This window comes from Citrus sinensis, chromosome 5 (genome assembly GCF_022201045.2).
Source record: "Citrus sinensis cultivar Valencia sweet orange chromosome 5, DVS_A1.0, whole genome shotgun sequence".
Lineage (NCBI taxonomy): Eukaryota > Viridiplantae > Streptophyta > Magnoliopsida > Sapindales > Rutaceae > Citrus > Citrus sinensis.
This window is the reverse complement of record NC_068560.1, coordinates 18,666,197-18,672,202: the sequence shown is the minus strand read 5'-3', so window position 1 is coordinate 18,672,202 and position 6,006 is coordinate 18,666,197. Positions and strand designations below refer to the sequence as shown.

At 31.4% G+C, this 6,006-nt stretch overlaps 1 protein-coding gene across 2 annotated transcripts in view; it reads right to left on the bottom strand.

Annotated features, from left to right (window-relative positions):
* Positions 1–6,006, bottom strand: part of LOC102620792 (protein ENHANCED DISEASE RESISTANCE 2-like) — a 98,437-nt gene that overhangs the window by 42,784 nt on the left and 49,647 nt on the right. The window lies entirely within an intron of this gene.

Here is a 6,006-nt window from a genome sequence, read left to right as displayed (position 1 = left end):
AGTAACTGAGTGAGGAGACAAAATAAAACACAATGCGGGAAATTTTGGGTTGAGAATTTTATGTTTTGGAAATAAATAAAGTAGTCAAAATAATTCTAAATACTAGGGACTACTGTTAAAACTTTTTCACTACATATTATAATTTCTCGTTTCATAAGTATTAGGGCTGTTGATGGTATCCCATATTAGTATTCGTTCGATCATTTTCGTTAACAACTTAATTAATAGTATCTATAAAATTTAACCCAAAAAAATTTAGTGGTTATTATATAATTCTATTGATCATCACAAACAAGTCTAATCAGAGACCAAGTAAAGTGTCACTGAAACAAAATATTTTGATCATAAAATACAATGTCAATCAAGACAAAACTTTTGATTACTATCTCTTAGTTTTTTTAAAATAGGTAATTATCCATGACAACAAAATAGGGTCTTAAAATTGGCTAAAAGCATAATAGTTTTGGAGACTAATATTTTATGTCACAAATAGGTTAACTAAATTTACACCTCTTTTTCAGCTACGAAATAACTTTGTAAAAAATAATTATATTTCGCCACTATATATTTTGTCATAAAAGATTATATATTGTCCCAAAAGAGCTAACTTTGGACAGACTTTTTATGCCAAAAAAAAAAAGTCTTTTGTGACTATTATAAAGTTCGTCAAAAAGAAGTTGAAACAGGGACCAAGTAATATGTCTCAAAAAGAAAAAAAAAATTAGTTATCAAATGTAAAATTATTCAAGACAAAACATTCAACGACTATTTTTTAATTTTGTCACTGTAGGTGATTATATATGACAAAAAAAAATGGTCTTAAAATTAGTCAAAAGAACAATAATTTTGGCTACTAATATTTTGTGTCATAGATTGTTTAGTCAATTTTACACCCCTCTTTTAGTTACCAAATAATTTGGTCGCCTATAATTATATTTCGTGACTATTTCTTTTGTCATAAATAGTGAAATACTGTCTCAAAATAATCACTTTTGGAGGGAAGATTTTGCGCCAAAAAAATATATCTTTTGGTGACTAAAATAATTTTTCATAAAAAAATTTAATTAATGACCAATGAACAAGTCTCAAAATAAAAACAATTGGTTACAAAAAACAATATAAGTTAGGACAAGATTATTAGCTACGATTTTAAAAATTTGTCACAATAAATACAATTTTGTGACCAAATTTAAAGTTGTTGTAAAAAATATCGTCTTAAGAAATCAAATTTCTTGTAGCGGCCGAAGCCTATGATAGAGCATAGCTCCATGCCCATTTACCTCTTCAACTGCCATAGAGAACTAGAATCCCACTTGCACCCAAAACATAAATACATTAATGTACACTTGGCATGAACTCTGAGAAAGCTACGTAAAAATGATTTGATGGCCAAGGATTACAACAATTGTACAACCAAAAGAGGTAGAAATCCATGTCTAGTATAGTGCCCTCGTTAACACCTCTAAATACTGAGTGAAATCAATAGGAATTTCATTGTGGGAAAAAAAAAAAAACTATGCTACGAATGGTCAGCCTTGCTAGCCTTTATAAGCCAACGCACACAGATTATAGAACGATGCAGTGATGCAAACCAAGAACTATTAGGGTATAGACATTAGACAGTAAGATTAAATAGAATAATTTGATTCCATTTCTAGCAAACTTTGCCAAGAGACTTGTTAAAATCTAATCAGTAAACCTGCTAGATTTGACAGGAAACAGGTAATGTCAGGCAAATCGCCTTCTCCTATTTTAGGGCACTCATGTATAATAGTGACTTTAAAAGTGTAAACATATTTTGAACAATTTTAAGGAAATTAAAAATATATTTGACACTTCACGAAATGGCTAAGATACAAGCTTCAATTCCAGTACAACAAATTAATATAACTTCAACTGTCAATTGATCTATAGTCCAGTAACAAAAATGACAGATAGCTGTATTTATTGAGTAGCACTATTGGCACTCCTCAATAATTCTATTAAAACCGCATTTTTTTTTTTACAATTTCAACCACGAAAGAAGTTAAATTAAAAGACTAATAAAAATCTAATGAAGCTCTTGCAAGCAGCCTACACAATTCGAGTTGGAATTTGGGTACAAAACTTCTCTTCTTTGCACCCATTCAAAATAACGAAGAAAAAGAGCTTAAGTAATAAATACATTTCTCTCTTTAGAAGTTCTCTAAATCCCCATGTCCTATTATTTTTTTTTTTGTTTTTCCGTATTCAATGTTTCGTCAATGTATGCAATTGAATTGAAACAGCTACATAACTTTTCGGTTTCAAGCATTCTAGAATAAAAAATTTGTATGAGGCAGAAATCTCTTCACGACAATGATATTATCATTTTTGCTTCTCGATGGAGGTTCTTTATTTTGCTAAATTTAATTTCTCCACTCCTCCTTATATTAGAAAATACCATTCCCTGTATATAAAAATGGATTATTTTGGTAAAATTCCCTATATTGTCCACTCTTTTCTAATGTAAATTCAGGTAGATTATCAGAGCCAGCTTTTTATGTAGGCATTTTCCTTATTTTCATAGTGAACAAGGGTATTAACAGAATAGAAGGTGGTGTTATAAGAGGAAAAGTCGGTCTTGAACTTATTCAACGGGGTATAATTAGAAAAGGGGTTTTGAGAGAATTGTTGAGGGCTGTGAATAGCACCACTCATATCTATTTTGTTTTCATCAAATTCCGTTAGCTCAAGTGGAGACAAAGCAATACAAATGGTGCATTTAGAAGGTACCACTGTAGAAACCAAATTTGTTCTTGCAACAGAGGAGAAACAGGGGCTCTCCTTCCATTTTCCTGGTTTTGTGTTTGGTGATTTCAAAATTTTATATCTATATTTACGAAAAAAGAAAAGAAGTTTTCAAAACTATTTTTTTATACAAGTTCTGTCTCAACTCAAAAATTGCTCATGACCAAAAAACATCTATGGTTCTTCAGTTACTCAAAAATTCCTCGTTTTTGTGTTACTTTTTTTTTTAATTTTTATTCTCAAGTAATTTTATCATGGAATTGTAATTTTAATTGAATGTTGAACAAGCCTTTATTTATTTTCTTTCTTTTTTAATGAAATGAAATAAATGGTGGGGGTATACCCTACAAATTATTCTCTCCACTCCATATTTTGTATTGCTTTTACCACATGAAAAATTAATTTTAAACGATAAATTTATTTACTCGAATATTAAACCATGTCATGAACCAATTGACAAGTTGAAGAACTAACTTTCAAGTTTCAACATTATAAGATTAATAAATAGCATAAACAAATTTTTATTTTCATTTAAATTAATCTAATCCTACCAACTTCATTTGGATTTCATAGTGGTTGGTTTCATGTATCGCACGAGTTGTTAGGCACCAACTAACACAAGTATATGTTACTCAAGCATCTCACTTGTATAATAGTCTAAGGAACTTTGATTCGGATGGTAGATATTTAACGAACTAAACTAACCTTATTAACTCAAAGCTCATTTACTAGTAAAAGTAGAACCCTTCTCCGTTAGCTTATCTTGTTCGTTATATAACAAAAGATATTTAGTGAAATTTTTTTTGGGGGGGGGAGAGAAGGGAGGGGAGACTGATAATAATTATGTTCAAGATCTAGCCGCTAGGGATAAATTTGCTTATGACTATTTGTTGATCCAATAATTAATTTGAACAATATTGTTAATTTTAGTTGAAACTGAAATGAATTTTGTGAAAGATACTTTCTCATAACTAACCAACTAAAACTAACAATCAAATTATCAAAATCAGAGCTCAACTACTAGTAAAACTATAAAAGTAAAACACTTGCTTCTCCATCAAGTCATCTCTTTATATATAACAAAGAATGTTTTATGAAAGATGGCAAAAGCAGTCAATAACAATTAAGTCTCAAATAATTCATAAAAGATGTCAAGCTCTGTTGCGAATGCTGCTGAGGCTGAGATTTGGATTGTCCCATTCTTCGGTCAGGGACATCTGTTTCCATGCATTGAATTATGCAAGCAAATCACTTCTCGTTGTTACAAATCTACCCTCATTATTCCCTCTCACGTTTCTACCACCAGCATCACCCCTTCCTCTCTTCACCAATACGCTCTATTTGAAATTACCGAAATACCCTCCCCATCTCAACCACTACCATCACCTCCTTCTCACCACCATGTTGTCATGCACAGCCAAATGCTTCAAGGCCTTCGAAACCTCCTTTCAACCCGGAACCCGAAAGCCGACCTGTTTGCGTAGTCATCGGCGTTATGATGGGCTGGACGGCTGATGTTTTCAAGAATTTTGAAGTTCCCATTGTTGGGTTCTTCACTTCTGATGCTTGCTCAGCAGCTGTGGAGTGTGCCATGTGGCAGGCTCGCATCCAGGATGTCAAACCGGGAGAGGCCCGTTTACTTCTTGGGTTACCCAAGGATATTGCTTTATTCGAATCGGATCTTAAACGCAGGCCTCACGGGTCCCTTCCTGGTGGTCCACAACCTTTGTGAGGTGCACCCGGTTCAGAATAAATAGGCCCATCAGAACCGAGTGATCAACCACACTGGATGAAGCAAGTGGAGGGATCGATGGTGTTGATGCCAGTGTGGGGAGTGGGCCCATTGTTACCTGAACAATTTTACAAATCGGCCGGTTCAGTGCTTCGTGATTGTGAGATGAGAACCAACCGGCGAAGTTCTAACATGACCGAAGATGAGATCATTCAATGGTTAGATTTGAAATCATGTGGATCCGTGTTATACATGTCATTTGGTACCGAAATGGGTCCCACCTTAAATGATTATTCAACATTAGCCAATGATTTAGAAGCATCAAATCCACCGATTATTTAGGTAATTCAAACTGATGTAAATAGATTAGATCCTCCACGTCATTTAACCAGCTTATTTTCATAGTGGTTTAGATAGTAGAGACGGTAAAAAGGGTTTGATAATAGATGGAATGGCGCCACAATTATTGATACTGAGTTATCAATTAATAGGTGGATTTTTATCTCACTGTGGATAGAATTCAACCATAGAAGCAATTGGCTGTGGGGTCCCAATTTTAGCATGGCCAATTAGAGGTGATCAACGTTACAATGCCAAATTGGTGATCAATCATCTCAAGGTGGGGTGCATGATCTCTGATGATCAGTCAAAATTGACTTAAAAGGATGATATAGTGAGTGGTATAGAAAAGCTTATGAGTGATCAAAGAGATTGAAAAACGAGCTCACATGCTTCGCCGTGTATTTAATCATGGCTTTCTTATAAGTCAATGGCTTCTTTAATGTACTGTTTACTTTCTGGAGTGAAAGTGAGAAGTGTAGATTTCTCTTACTCTAGTGTTTATTTACAATTTTCAAAGGGGGAGTAAGAATTCCACTCCGTGGATCCCACCTAATTTTGGAGTGGGGGAGTCAGGAGTGGGATTCCCACTCCCGTGGGAAAAGGTGGGAGTGGGAATTCACTCGCCTCTCTTCCTTTTTTACCCTTATATTTAATAAAATAAAACAAATAATATCATATTTATTTAAATTATATTATTATATTATTTTATAAATTATATTTGTTAAAAATAATAATATTAAACATTTATTTTATTAAATTTAATAAAATAAGTAAAATCATATTTATTTAAATAATATTATTTTATTATTTTATAAATTAAATTTATTAAAATTAATAATATTAAACATATTTAAAATAATATTAATTTTTTAGTTAAAAATAATAATTTACATTGATTCTAAGTTAAAATTACTTAAAAATAATATTATTATATTCTTTACAATAATATTACTATATTCTATTTTTATATGAAAATATAATATTATTATACTTATTTAAAAATAATACTATTATATTTATTTAATATTAGTAATTAATAATAATAAAAATACTTTATTCTAAAAAAATTACTTTTGTACTATATTATCAATAATAATGTTTCATTTGTGTTGTTGTTATTAATAATTTTTTATTTATATAATTTAAATTGAAATTAATAAAAT